Raw genomic sequence first — 15,127 nt, forward strand, 5'->3', positions numbered from 1 at the left:
GGCCAGTATGGGATAGACATGACTGCTGCTGCCAAGTCTAGAGCCAGGAAACAGGTTTCCTTTTTTTGGAGTAAATAACTTTGTCCATATAATTATGCTAGAAAATAAAAGAAGAGCAATTCTAGAATGCATAGATTTATTTTCTATTGATCACCTTTGTCCTCAACTAGCTCCTACAACTATGTGGCTTACTGAATTGCTTCCTCTACACGCGTATACCATAGAGCTGGAAGCAGACTTAAATCAGTTAAGGGAGGAAAATGCACAATTAAAGCAGGGCATAAGGAGTTCAATATAAGCTGAGAACAATGACGAGGAGTCGCAGCTGCCTCCTTTAAATTAGATATAAAGAGAAGCTACACCCTTTAGATAAGATTCAAATTAAAGAGGAAATAAAGTCCAGATATAGTATTTAGTAGTAATTATGTAATCTGATCCTCAAAGATCAATAATGTAATGTTAGTTGTTCTTTTAGGCTATATTATACACAAAGAAAAATAGCCTACCTTTCTTTTTGTTATCTTTGAAATGTTGTAAATATTTTCTGCTTTTACCTAAACCATTTTCTTCTGGGAGTGGATCTTCTCACCACTGTCCAAATCCAGAGAGTATCAATTCAAGCACTCAAAGTCTTGTAGCCAAATCAACGCAACATCTTTCACAGTAAATTTGATACTACACCACGTGAAAAAAGCACGCATATAATCAGTTTCTGATTAAATCATTCAAATGGATATAAGTTTCAGAGCAAATTGTCTGATTTCACAGCAAAAAAGCCAATAAATCACTCATTCAAAACCTGTAACCATGGGCATCTCCAACAAAAAAAAAAAACAAGTAATAAGCTATCAATCATTCCACAATCTGATCAAAGGAGAAAAAAAAAGCGTGCATGATGAAGTAGCAGCATGATGCAGTAGCAAAAATAAAAACAGCTCTGCATGTTGTTACATTAACAAAAGAATCTATGCAGCATAAAGAAAAAGCATTCTCACAAATAATATCAAGCATCCTAATTGTTCTTTAAGCGGTTAATTTCAAATCAGTATAGAGATTAACCAAATGAAAGATGTAACCTAGAGCTGAAATTTATCATTAAACATCTTGCTTTCAGAAATAACAGACCATTTTTATTTCAAAATAAATACATACATCAAAATAAAATCCACAAATATGATCTTAAAAACTTGAGCTCTGAGAGATTTATACAAGAATAACTCATACAATTCTCATCCGGATTCATCTACAATAATACACATTGTCATCCAAGATTGGCTAAAATTAATAAAATCAATATCCATAAACAAAACTGAGGCAATTTATACCACCACAACAATATTAATTGTATAAAAAAAACATGCAACTAATTATTTCCATAGCTCTAAACTAATTACAAACCGCACAAACCTAAGCCTAATTACTTGAAAACGTGCAACATTAAACATTGAATACAATAAAAGAACACAAAGTAATTCTTCAAATTAACCTATCTAAACATCTTTCTATCAATTCCAGCACCTACTTTAAATATCAATACAAAGCATAGCAAAAGAAAAAACAAAACAAAAAATGAACAAGAATACAAAATTCTGTAGAAAATCTTAAATCACTAAAAAAAAATCCATCAAAAAAAAGCTTCTACAGATTTACTAGACTAGCATTTATGCAGAACCATGGCTTCATTGATAAATAAATTCGATGTAAAAGCTATTCAAAGCTACTGCAAAGCAAAGATATCCACCCAAAAAAATAGTGCCTTGGTAAATAAATTCAATGTATGATTGACCCTTCAATAATTCACTTCATGTACAAAGCCACGCTTACTCATTACAGCTTTGACAGACAAAGCTATACACATAAAGACAGATAAAATAAAAAACTTTGAAAAATCTATGCCATCATCAAATACTGCTAATACAGTGTATGTGGAAAAAAAAAAAATTTAGCTAAATTCTTACTATAAATACAACACTTTAGATTTGTCCTTCACAACCACACATTACCAAAGAGGGGAGGAAAAAAAAAACCTCAAGACAAATATAAATCATACACATATCCTTCGCATTACCTAACTTACAAAATGTCTCAAAAATTAAGTCAAAAAAATAATAGCTCTCACCTTCCTCTTATCAACCAAAGATCAATTTCAGCTTACCTCGAAATACCATTCCATATAATCAACGCATCTACACTCAGCAGCAAAGTTAGTGGTAAAATAGGGAATCAGCACCAAAGTTGGTGGTAATGTATTCCCTAAAAATATTCTTTAATACAATTATGTTGCCACCGGTTAAATTCACTTCGCGAGCAACATATTTGTATTAAAATTTCCCGATAGTTATTTAGGTGTGTTGTCAATAAATAATAGCATATAGATTTTGACAACTAAACACCTAAATAACACCCAAGTGGAGCATTCAAGCAAATGGAGTCGGCGTTTACATGAAAGAAATGGAATTAACTTCCATCAAATGAAGCCAGCTCCTATCAAACAACCTGGGAAAAATGCACCAACATGAAAAATCCTATAATTTGGAGGATTTTGCATGTTGGGCGAAAATGAAAGAGATTTTGCATGTAATTTGAAATATTTGTAATTTGGAAGATTTTGCATGTTGCACGGTGTTCAATAGAAATTTGTATTCTATAATTAGTATATTTTACATCATGATAGAATAATACTTCATAATTTTTTTGCCAAAACAATACGCAATGCAGGTTTTTTTTTTTTTTTGAACAAATTAGACAGTAAGAAAACTCCAATTAATATTTAGGTGTAGATATGCAATTAGATTGAAAATTAGAGGTGAAAAATACTAAAGAACTCAGTAGCTCACTATTTATTATACGATTCTTTAGTTCGCTTACATAAATTATGCAGATTATTATGGTTCACTTGCAAAGGAATAATATAAAACAAATATGACAATAAAAATAGCAGGCAGCTTTGAAACTTATAATTTATATATTACAATCATTCTTAAAACATAATTACGTAAACTTCGAAATAATTAATAGTACTTAATCTAAATAGCTTTATCTCATTTAAAGGCAAACAAATGTCCACTTCCTTTGTTCAATACATTTACCATTGGTGCTCATTATTCTCAAACTTTGTCCCAGAATGTCCATTTCCCTTTTCCTCTTAGATTCTTCATCTTCAATTGAAGCTAACTGTGCTTTTAACACTTGAATCGTTTCAACAACCTATTAAATAAATAATCAACAATCAAATTATGAGCAATTAAATTAATACATTAACAAAAATAACAAAAGTACCATTACAACAACAAAATTAAAGTACACATAAACAACGACTAATTAAACATTAATCACCGGGAAGAAATCACCAAATTGGGGGACCGCGTGCGTAGCGCGCGGGCCAACAACTAGTATATACAAGGGTACAAAAGATCATATCATGTCATTTACACATAACATGCTTTTAAATCAATAAATGCCAAGCATATCATACAAGCATACATATGATACAATAACATGACATCAAAATCACACATGTGCACTCATAATTACCAGACATAATTGTCACATGTACAGGACTAAACACAGTTGCTAGACATAATAGTTACATATACGGGACTAAACACAATTGCTAAGCATAATCATTACCTCATTCGATCATCCTTAATCATCATCTCACTTATTCTCCAATAATCATCATCCGAACTCTCAACCTCCATCATTAGTTTCTCATTGCCATGACTCATTCAATCATACCCAATAAATATAAATACTCATTAGAAACTTAATAATTCAAACCCTTTAATAAAACAAATATAAACTCATTTTCAAAGAATAAAACAAGTATTACATTATTCAGAGTAAAACGAGCACTACATTGAAAATAGGTACTACTACTATTCATATTACTAGTAGAGAAATAGATTAAAAACATATATACTACTACTATTCATATTAGTAGTGAATAAGATTAATACTATAAACACTTTAAATCATAAATTATATTTAGTATGAAAAACAATAACAAAACTCATTTGAGAAATGAGTATTACTACGTAAGTTATATAAGTATATGATAGTATGACCATTTAAAAGCAAATGCTACCATAATCATTAATTTAAGAAATAAGAGTAGTTCAAGAGTAAACTTACTTTGGGTTTATTGAAAAGCAGTTCAAGAACTTAGTCTTAGGAGACTGTTTTTGGTGGGCGAGAACAGAATCATGAATGATGGATTGATGGATAGTGAATGATGAGCGGCAGCCATGGTGCCGTTAGCTTCTTTAGCGGTTGGAATAATTGTAGGAGTATTAAGTGTTGCTAATAAGCTTACAAGAAGAAAAATAAGAGATAGAGTTTGCTACGTGATAATCATGGAAATTGAGCAACAAACGATAAAGATCGAAGCAAAGATGAAATAGTCCTCTTTGCCTTAACCGTGAAGAAGTGATAACTATAGTTTGATTGTAGTAGAAATTGGATGAGGCAAAACTTGGTCTTATCCCAAGTCATTTCTTAACCATGAAGGAAGAATTAGGAAGAGGTGGGTTTTGTCCTTATTCCTTTCAAAACTTAATTGTAAAGGAGGAGGAATAAGGTGGTAACGTTTAATACTTATGGAGTATTATTGCTAGAACATTAAGAAAAGGAATGATAAGATCAAATTGCTATTGTGATAATCATGGGGTTTTGAGCAACCAATTATATAAAGAAGCAAAATTAGACTTTGTATTATCAATCCCTTAACCGTGAGGGAGATGGAGAAACAAGAGGCAGGTTTTGTCTCTTTTGGTGAGCGAGGGCATTTTGGTCATTTCACTGTCTCTGTAAAAATATAGGTTTTAATGCAAATATTTAAACATTTAACGAAACATAAAAATATCATTTGAACGAAAATAAATTTAAAAATAAATTACTTTCTTTCGTAAAATTAGCTTCTGAAATAATATATCTTAAAATAAGATTAAGACTAAAACATTCGTTCTTCGTAAAATAGAGATTAAAATTAAATTACGCTTATATTATAGATTAGAGTATAATAAATCATGTTTTAAAATCTCGGGTATTACATAAAATCTATAACTAAATACAGATTAAATTAAATATTAGTGAAAAACTATGACCGAAATAAAATATTTTGGAAATTGAAATTTTGAAACTGAAATTTTAAATTTTGAATTTTGAATATGAATTCTTGAATTATTTTTTGAGAAAACTTAATTTAGAGAGAAAATTATTATGACAACTCAGTAATATACGCGTTGGTTATAAAAGAATGCCATGTTCTTTTCTTTATATGTCCATGTTTTTTATACTTCATAGCAATGTTCTATTTTTTTTTTTTTTTTTTTTTTTTTTTTTGACCGAGTGTACTATGCACATTGTACACCCCGAATATACAAATTAGGAATTAATTGTTGAATAATCAAATTACAATGAATCAATGATAAATAAAACTGTAAAAACAATGAATAAGTTTTGTGTACAACGGGTGTACATTAATTTTATTGTAAAACGCTCAGTTTGAGCGTAACTTTAACCACTTAAAGGGTAACTTTTAATTTGTCGTTGGTTTAATTTTATTTTAATGTGTAATTTCTTATAGATACTTGATTACTTACTATAAAGACTAATATGATTAATCTAATACATTATAAGTTTTTTGTAAGATAAAATTTATTAATAGAAAAATAATAACTTTTGCATTATAAAGGGTAACTTTAAGTACTTTCAACATATTTAACCCGTTTTACAATAAATTAACGTACACCCGCCTTTTTGGAGAATTTGTTAAACAATAGCTCAACTCACTAAGTCATAAATAAATAAATATGCAATAGAATACTTTTAAACCGCATATAGAGTATAATGTGTGGTTGGTGCACCCGGAAAGAACATTAGGTATATTTAAAAGAACATGGGCGAAATAAAGAACATTATAGACATTTATAAATAATGCGAGCATAATATGTTCTTTGAGTTTAATTGATATGTTCTTTGAGTTTGAACTACATATTCTTTACATTATACAATATGTTCTTTGATGTATGTACATAAAAAAAAATGTTAAATTCAACCACCAAAGTAATAATGAAAAAGAACGTGATAACATGTTCTTTAATGTATTATCACGTTCTTTTTGTAAAGATTATAGACCTGATCATACTTAGCCCGACCCGACTTTAGACGGGTTTTGGGCAGATCTTTTAGGCCCGAAATCGGGTCAGGCTCGGCCTAAAATTTTATTTTTTTTGGACGGGGTTGGGAATGTGTTTTTATGCATTTTTAGTTTATTTTGTTAGTCGGGCCCGAAAAACCCGCATGGCCCGGCCATTTTGGGTGGGTTTGTAATTTTTAATACCTACACCCCTTTGTAGGTACTAACACCTACACCTAGGGATGTTCAGAGTGCGGTCTAGACCGCACCAAACCGCAATTTTGCGGTTTGGTGCGGTTTGCAGTTTTCGAAAATGACCAAACCGCAGTTTTGCGATTTCGTGCGATTTCCAAAAAAAATTAGACCAGACCGCACCGCAAACCGCACTTTGATGCGGTTTGCGGTTTACACCGTTAATCCGCAAACCTTTAAACCATTGTTATCAAAAAAATATACTACCTCCGTTTCTGAAAGTTCGACTCACTTACTATTCATGTGATCAAAATAAAATAAGTTTGAAAACAGTTTATATTTATACAATAGAAATAAATTAGCATGTGGGATCAAATTAAATTCACCTTATTTTAAAATTTCCAAATATCAACTTTTTATAATTTTAACTCATACATAGCCAAAGATATTTATGATCAAAGATGTTCATTAGAGACCGCACAAATGCAAAGTGAGTCGAACTTTTAGGAACGGAGGGAGTATAAAAGAACTTAAAAATATGCTGTAATCTTTGACTATTAAGTAATTTAAGGTTAAAAAAAGAGTTTAATATTCCAATTATATGTTTATAATCACAAAATAAAGTAAAAGTTTTTTTAAAAAAACAGATATTTCTAATCTTTAAAAAAGTGGTTAAACTGCAAACCGCACCGCACCAAACCGCATTTTGCGGTGCGGTTTGATTATAAGTGCGGTTTGGTGCGATTTAGAAAAAATGAAAACCGCAATTTTGCGGTTTGGTGCGGTTTAGGATCCAAACCGCACCGCAAACAACCCTACCTACACCCCCCCTTCCCTAAGTAACTAGTATCAAGTTGAAAAAAAAAATCCACTTGTCTCACCTTTTTAATTAGTCCATTTTCTCTCTCCTAAACTACCAAAATTTCCCAAATTTCTCTTGAAAAAAATCAAAATTATATTATCTTTGATCTCAAATAAAACGTTGGATTTAAAGGATGAATACACAAAATCAAAGGAAATTTCTTCAAAAGAAAGGTTGAAATTCAAATTGTAAGTTATTTTTCTTTATTTTTGGAAGGAAAAAAAGTACAAACGCTAACTTTTTGTCTTGTTCTTCAATTATTTTCTTATACTACCTCCATTTTTTTTAGTTGACACGTTTTGACTTTAGCACTATTCACTCACTCCCTTTTGACCGTATTTTACGCTTATACGCAATGAAAATTATAGTCATGTGGGATCTTGTTAGATTCGTCACGATATATATTTTCGAAATATCAACTTTTCATAATTTTTGCTAATCGGTAATTAAAGATATTAATGATTGAATTCATGCATTGGCAAACGTGACTCAAGAAACGTGTCAACTAAAAAGAAACGGAGGAAGTATTAAACTTCAGTAATAGTTTTTTATTTCTCATAAATTTTTTTTATCATAAAAGTCATTTCTTATGATTATAGTAGAATGATGTTTGGTATACTTGTTGAATCGATTTGTGGTGTGTTATTGGATTACAAAAATGTTGAATAGAGTGTAATTGTCCTAATTTTCTGGATAATTTGACATATTTCATAGGATTATAAAAATGGAAATTTAGTTCGTAGTGAAAATTCTTTTTGACGAATGTTCATCTACAATTTAATGAATGTTCATTTTCATTTTGATAAATATTCATTTATATATTAGTATACGGTCATTCATATATTAATAAACGATCATTGGAGTTCTAACAAATGTATTTTTCGCCATTTTCTTCATAAGGGATTTCAATAAGAGTTTTTGATTTCTAATAGTTTATTATCATAGAATTGATTCTTATAATAATATTTGAATTATGTTATAAGAACTTTCATTAATTATAACACGAGTCAATTAAAACTGATGTCCAGTGAATTTTGACTAGTAAATTAAATCTATTATAAATGTTCATTTTAGATGAACCTTATGTTCATTTGTAAACGATTAATATTCATATCTTTATAACTAAATTGTAGACAAATTATCAATTTGATTTATGGAATTGAATCATTGATTCTTAATTAATACTCCCTCCGTTTTTAAATACTTGCTCCACTTTTCATTTCCGGCCATTTTTAAATACTTGCTCCATTTCCTTATTTGGAAAGCTTTACAATATTTAATTCATTTCTCTCAACTAGTGGGACCCAATAGAATTATATTTTATTACTTTTAGATTCTCTCTGCTCCAATTTACCTTCCACTAACCCCACTACCACCATATTTTATTACTTTCTCCAATTTCTCCTAAAACTCCGTGCATGGAGAAATGGAGCAAGTATTTAAAAACGGAGGGAGTATTATTTATTTTGTTAATAAAAACTGTTATTTGGCGAATTTTGGCTATCTATTGTGAATGTTCATTTTTTTATGGAACAGTGATCATTTTAGATTAAGTTAATATTCATTTATGGTCATTTCTATTTGAATATATGTTCAATTACATTTGATACATATTCTACGTTGAATCTCATATTGAAAGATGTTCGTTTTCAATCTAATACAATGTTCATTTCATATCTAAACATAATCATTTAGTTTAATACATGTTTATTCAATTCTCACATTAAAAGATATTTGTTTGAATTTTAATACTTGTTTGTTATCATATTGAAAAAGCTCAGTTAAATTTCTATATTTGTTCATGCATTCTCGTGTTGCAAGATGTTTATCTGACTTTTGATAATTGTTCATAATCATGTTAAAAGATTATTCGCATATTAAACTATGTTAATTTCTAACAATGTGTTCAGATTTGTATTTATAAATGTTTTCTTTGACTATTTAGTTTTTTTATAGTGTGTGTTAATTGTAAGTAACATTTTCTTTAAAAATTGATCTTTTACAGAAGAATGAAATAAGAAAAGTGAAAGATGATGAGGTATATATTGAGAAAAAATATGTATTAAGGAAAGTATACAAACATCATAATAGTAGAAGGGGTACAAGCGTATAAATAGGAGGATGATTCTATGTACGTTTTATTTATACCAAATGTATTACATTAAAAGGCGATGTTTATTTTGTAAGATACATGTATGATATGTACATTTTTTTAAGTTTAAGATTTTTACATTTATTGTTTTTTATAGTCATTATTTTAATTTTTTTTTTTTTAAATTTAAGCATATGTACATTTGAAAAGTTAAAAATATTTCTTTGCATGCTTAAGAAACAATGAGCATATGTTAATTTTAAATGATGTTATAATGTAATTGAATTACTTTTATTCTATATTGAAAGATATTTTTTTCAAACAAAGTCTATTAAGTCAACTAAATAATAAGTCAAATTAATAAAAACTGTCTAAAAACAAAAATATAATAATTTGAATATAGCAAGTTGTATTAACATGATTGAACATTTAATGGTACAAAATTGAACATTTACATGTATAAAATGAACATTTTATATGTGATTCGAATCCGAAAAAATATCGAATGACGTCATTAGGAAGGATAGGGGGTGTAGGCAAAAATTTGTAGTGGGTTTGGGCACAAAAATTCCGGCCCGAATCTTAGCCCAGCCCGAGAAGTGGGCTAATTTTTTGCTCTCAGCTCGGCCTGCCTAATGATCGCCTCTAAGACTTTATGTTCTTTGTCAAACACAAACATGTTCTTTTGTCAAACATAGGGTTTTTTTTTTCAAATACATTCAATCACCTAAGTAACCATGAAAAAGAAAATGTTCTTTTTGTAAAGACTTTTGTAAAGACTTTCTGTTCTTTGTAATGCCATGTTTTTTTGTTAAACACAAACATGTTCTTTTGTCAAACATAGGTAAGTTCTTTTTCAAACACTAGTATGTTCTTTTTTTCACCCATATTCTTTAAAATATGCCTAATGTTCTTTTCGGGTGCACCATGTATATGCCCGGATGTACTATACTATTTTCATATAGAGTAATGATTAGAATATGGGAAATTTAATTTATTAGGAAGTTTTCCATTAAAATTTTATATTAGAAAGATTCAACTCATTCGTGCAAAGTAATTACCTCCACTTTTTATGTAATTGCAACATTTTTTTTTAATGCAATGCAACATTTTTACTTTTTACACTTGTGAATGCACAATTTCATCCACTAATTAGTGTGTAGTCCGGGCGTTACACCGACTTCCTACATTAATCATTTCATGTGATTATATGTATTTCATATTTATGCTGCAATTATATACATTTATTTCCATGTTTATAACATGGTTGATAATTGGCTTAGATGATTAAATAACCATAGTTAATATTTTTATTTAGTTCCTATTGTTCATATTTACAAACTTGCACGACTACAAACATACATGCAATTTGGAGAACATTGTTCTTCCTCCGAACTTGGTTGCAATAAAACTATGTAATCTATACATGTTTTCTCTACTCCAACGCTGATATTTATTAGAAAATTCTAGCTGAGTATATATGTTGAGGAGATTCCACATTATTGTTAATGGATTTAAAGATGAGAAAGTACTTCAATTCGCACCGATTCATTTAGGGAAATCAGTGTGTAGTTGGAACTGGATCTTGCAAGCCACAAACCATATTTGCTAGAACTAGATATGGCAATGGGTCGGGTCCACCCAGACCCAGACCCAGACCCAGACCCAAACCTGGAATTTTGGAGGTGGACCAAGATCTGACCCAGACCCACAGGGTCTAAAAAAATCAGACCCAAACCCAGATCCAACGGGTCTAGCGGGTCTCGGGTCTAAAACTGGTCTAACTATAATTTTTATTAATTTTTCTAATCTTTTATATATATTATAAATTTATAATGATACTACTACTTGAAATAATTAAAGATGCATCAAAAAAAAATTGTTCATATTTTTGAAACACAATTAATTTGTTCATTAAAAAGTAAAGACAATGCATTAAAAAAAAAAAAAAAAAAATAATAATTTAAAATCTAAGTTTTTTGGCTGCTTGCTATTTTGTTGACTTTCTCTAAAGTCTATCTTCTCAACCTCTAATTATGTAGTATATTATTAATCTAGTATATCTGATTAAGTGGTTTTTTTAATAATATTATATATGATATATATTTATTATTTATAAAAAAAATAAAAATTAAAAAATGGGTCCATGAGTCGGATCTGGGTCGACACTTTTTGGACCCAAACCTAGACCTGACCCATTAAACTTAGACCCAAACCCGAGCCAGACCCATCGGGTCTAAAATTTAAGGACACAGACCCTAAAATATGGGTCGGGTCCAACCGAGTCTGGGTCGGGACTAGGACACATTGCCATCCCTAGCTGGAACCGCTACATCTATCATCTTTGGATATGCCAGGTTTAAGTCTGTAATCATAAGTTAGGAAGATCACTGTCAATATTCAACGAGCATCATGAAAAAATAAACATTAGAAACGATGTGGTGTGAGGAATATGTACTTACTTTCCATAATGCTTTTGAATGTTTCCTGCAAAATGATCCAGAAACTAATTATTTAGCATAACAAAAGCACACAATCTCATAGAAAAATAGCACTAGGCAACACATGCGGCGATGTAGTAACAATGTAACATCCCTTGTAACCAGAACCTTAATGTAGCTTATAAAGAAGATGGCGATCCAATTAAAAAAATTCCCTGAGATTGAGGCCATAGATTTTCTAATGAAAAATCATAGAGAAATGTTTATAACCCTATTTATCTTATACGTAGTATCTCGATAGAAATCCATTGAAATTTTGCTTTCCAGAGAAGCATTTAGCATTAACTAGTGGAAGAAATGACTTCGTAATATGACAACATACAGAAAAATAAAAAACAAGAAATTCCATGCTGCAAGTTTATTCAATCTCTAATAGAGGATCCTCATAAATAACAATTAGATTTGTAGAGAATGAAGCAGAATACTAAACACAAAACAAAATAAATGAGTTCAGCTATGTCACCTCGTCTTTTGTCAAGCGAGGGTTATACTGCTTCTCCGCTCCCACAGTGCTTACCTGAATGTCAAATCAACTATTAGTTATTGGAAACACTTGTAAAGCTGCAAAGTATCTGAGGGTTTTCACGAAGATTAATATGAAAGCTCAACAATGTCTCTTACCGTAAAACCCTTGTAATCATGAGCAGGATAAACTAATGTCTCCTCTGCCAAACTAATTAAATATCTGAATCCATGAAATAAAAACAATAAGCTAAGAGCAACTTAATGTAGTCTAGTCCAGGAATAATGAGAAATTCTCTTTATTTTCCATGCAAGCTAAAGAAAATGGTTTAAACTACAGGTTATTACTTGTGAATGCACCGACTTATAGAGCGCAGCTGAACTTCCACCCTGTATAGAAAAAATGTTGTATGCTGATTCGACAAACTACATTGGTCAATTGTTAGCATGTTCTTCCCTAACCTTCTATTTTCTGTCTTTCCTCATGTTAACACAAGGATTAACAACACATAATATAATATTACAATTGCTGGTGTTTATACCACACAATTAGCCCAAAATAACCTGAAAGTTGAAACCTAAGAAGCATGGAAATATAAAACAAAAAAGGACTAAAGAACAGTTTTTCAGTTATTTTATAATTTCTATTTGGTGCCATTTTACTCTTTTGCATTGATTAAGAATGAGAATTTGACTCAAAGTTCTAAATAGACCATCTTAGTAAAATTTACCATAACATCTTGCACCTTTTTCTTTTTTTTTTTTTGAGAAAACCATAACATCTTGTACCTCAGTGTAATTAGAGCATACATAAAGGGTAGTTTGTAACCGGAAGCCTTGCTTCATCAATACATGATTCAAAGAGTCAAAGGATACAGATTTTTTATATCCAGACCATTGTCTTTCACCATAATAAGCACACTAAGACACCACAGGTATTCACAATGGTTGAGAAAAAGAAGCATGGCAATATACAGGAGAACGAGACAAGATAATCTGATGGTTAGTTAAGTAATATGATCTTACAGCATGGTTTATCATACAGTAGGCATATGAATATCAAGCTAAATTTTCTTTCTACTTTTCTTATACCATAGAGCTTCCAGGTTACTACAAAAATTAGGCTTTTTAGCTACGGAAATACAGCGACAATATTGATTCCGTTTCTAATATAGAGACGGAAAACAAAAAATCCGTCACTACATAAAGTCAGAGACGGAAAAATTTTATCCGTCGAAAACCTCAGCGACGGATTAAAATATTCCGTCTCTAAGTAGCGACAAAATAATTTAATCCGTCGCTTAATTTATTTATTTTTTTTAATTTTGAAAATAGGTAATCTAGAGGTTTCTTAAAAAAAGTCAGCAACTTTTATTTCCTATTGTATTCGCGCTGAACATTTTACTAACCCACCTAAAAAATTTCGCCTACCCCTCTCTTTTCTGTGTAAACCCCAAAAACTGAGCAATTTCTCACTCCTTTTTCCTCTTGACAGTGACAATGACGGTGAAGGTGACAACGGCGGTGAAGGTAACAACAGTGAAGACGGCAGTGAAAACTGAGCAAGTTGTCACTCCTCTTTTCTTGATGGTGACAACGGCGGTGAAGGTGACAACGGTATGAACCACAAACATCATAAAATAAACATCCACTAGGCATGTTATTAGAAGAGAAAGGAGGAGTACGGTTAGAAGATGTACCTCTCCCCTTAAATTGGGAGGGAAGAATTGGAGCTTGGGAGGTAGAACTCTCCAACTTAGTTTTGATCGAAGACATAGCTTTTCCTAAGCTTGATATTTGTGATGACAAATTGTTGATGGCGTTTAGATGATCGACGGAGTAGAAAAAGGAGCTACTCTTACTTTTTGACTCCCTCTCACCATTTGCCAATCCATGTAGTGCCTCACTACATCTTCGATGATATCAACAACTTCTTCCTCCGTTCGATTAATAATAGGACCTCCGGCGCCTGCATCGAGACAAGATTTGCCTTGAGGGCTTAAGCCCCCATAGAAGATTTGAATCACTTGATAATTTGGGATCCCATGATGAGGACACTCTCTTTGGTACTCCTTATACCTCTCCCAAGCTTCATAGAGACTCTCATTAGGCATTTGCTTGAAGCTTTGAATAAGAGCTCTAGCTTCCGCCGTCTTCTTTTAGGAGCATAACCTAGACAAGAACTCCTTAGTGACCTTATCCCATGTTCTCAATGAATTTGGCTTCACCTTTTTATCCAACCATTCCAAAGCCCTCCCTATGAGTGAGAAGGGGATGAGCTTTAAGCGAATGAACTCTTGAGAGACCCCGTTCACCTTGATCGTGTTGCAATATTTCTCGAATTCTTTGAGGTGATTTAAAGGGCTTTCATGCTTAGCCCCCCTAAATTGTCGTCTCTCTATCAATGTGATCATTACGGGTTGGATTTCAAAATCGTTGGCGGGGGTGGTGGGTGGTGCAATGCCGCTTTCAAACCTATAGGCTCCGGGTATCCCTAACTCCTTCAAGGCTACTCTTGGATTGTCACCCATGCTTAGCTTATTCTTCTTCTTGTGACACTTCTTCTCTCGAAGGATTGGGGTTCAAAGATTTTGAAGCAACTCTTCTTCTAGAGATAGTTCTTTCAATTTCTGGATCAAAAGGGACAAGTGGACGAGCACGTGCACTATGCATACAATCTCAAAAGAAACAATTAGTAGCAGGGCTACAAGTGTAGCCTAACGAGAAAAATCTTTTTGTGTTTTCAAATAAAATGAAGTAGACTCAACAACTACAGCAAACAAACTACGCCATTCCCCGGCAACAACGCCATTTGACAAAGGGTAAAACTAGAGTCGTTAGGCTAGCTTTCCTAAGTCAAAAAAATTTATAAACCAAAC

General features: G+C 31.4%; 1 non-coding gene across 1 annotated transcript; it reads left to right on the forward strand.

The window, feature by feature from the left end:
* Nucleotides 1-14,288: 14,288 nt before the first annotated feature.
* Nucleotides 14,289-14,394, forward strand: LOC145606380 (small nucleolar RNA R71). Its single transcript, XR_014105271.1, has one exon. It is a non-coding gene; the product is annotated as a small nucleolar RNA R71 (small nucleolar RNA).
* Nucleotides 14,395-15,127: the final 733 nt, after the last annotated feature.

The sequence above is a fragment of the Chenopodium album genome, chromosome 22, assembly GCF_948465745.1.
Source record: "Chenopodium album chromosome 22, dcCheAlbu1.1, whole genome shotgun sequence".
In the NCBI taxonomy this organism is placed as follows: Eukaryota; Viridiplantae; Streptophyta; class Magnoliopsida; order Caryophyllales; family Amaranthaceae; genus Chenopodium; species Chenopodium album.